General features: G+C 28.7%; 1 protein-coding gene across 1 annotated transcript in view; it reads left to right on the forward strand.

Annotated features, from left to right (window-relative positions):
• The window catches only part of LOC101424051 (sterol O-acyltransferase 1-like), a 78,661-nt gene that overhangs the window by 73,982 nt on the left and 4,348 nt on the right, over nucleotides 1-331 (forward strand). The window lies entirely within an intron of this gene.

Here is a 331-nt window from a genome sequence, read left to right on the forward strand (position 1 = left end):
GCCTTAGTTTTGTTACCTGTAAAAATGGAGAGAATGCCTGCCTTCTCCATCATACATTGTTACTCTAAAAATTAAGTTCTGATGTATTACAGTTTTATGTGGAAGTGGTTTTGTTCATCATAGTGACTTAAAAATATGTTATTAATATTTTTGGAAAGTTGCCCAGATCACTCAACATTTGTTTTTGAAAAGACTTCATTTTAGCAAAGTAAGATTTTATAAGCTAATATGTTTTTTGAACTTTTTAAAAAACATGTAGGTTAATCCTAGGAGTAGTCTTGGAAAATCAAATATAATAGAAAATCAAATATGTACCTTTAGTGTGTGACAA

The sequence above is a fragment of the Dasypus novemcinctus genome, chromosome 13 (genome assembly GCF_030445035.2).
Source record: "Dasypus novemcinctus isolate mDasNov1 chromosome 13, mDasNov1.1.hap2, whole genome shotgun sequence".
In the NCBI taxonomy this organism is placed as follows: Eukaryota; Metazoa; Chordata; class Mammalia; order Cingulata; family Dasypodidae; genus Dasypus; species Dasypus novemcinctus.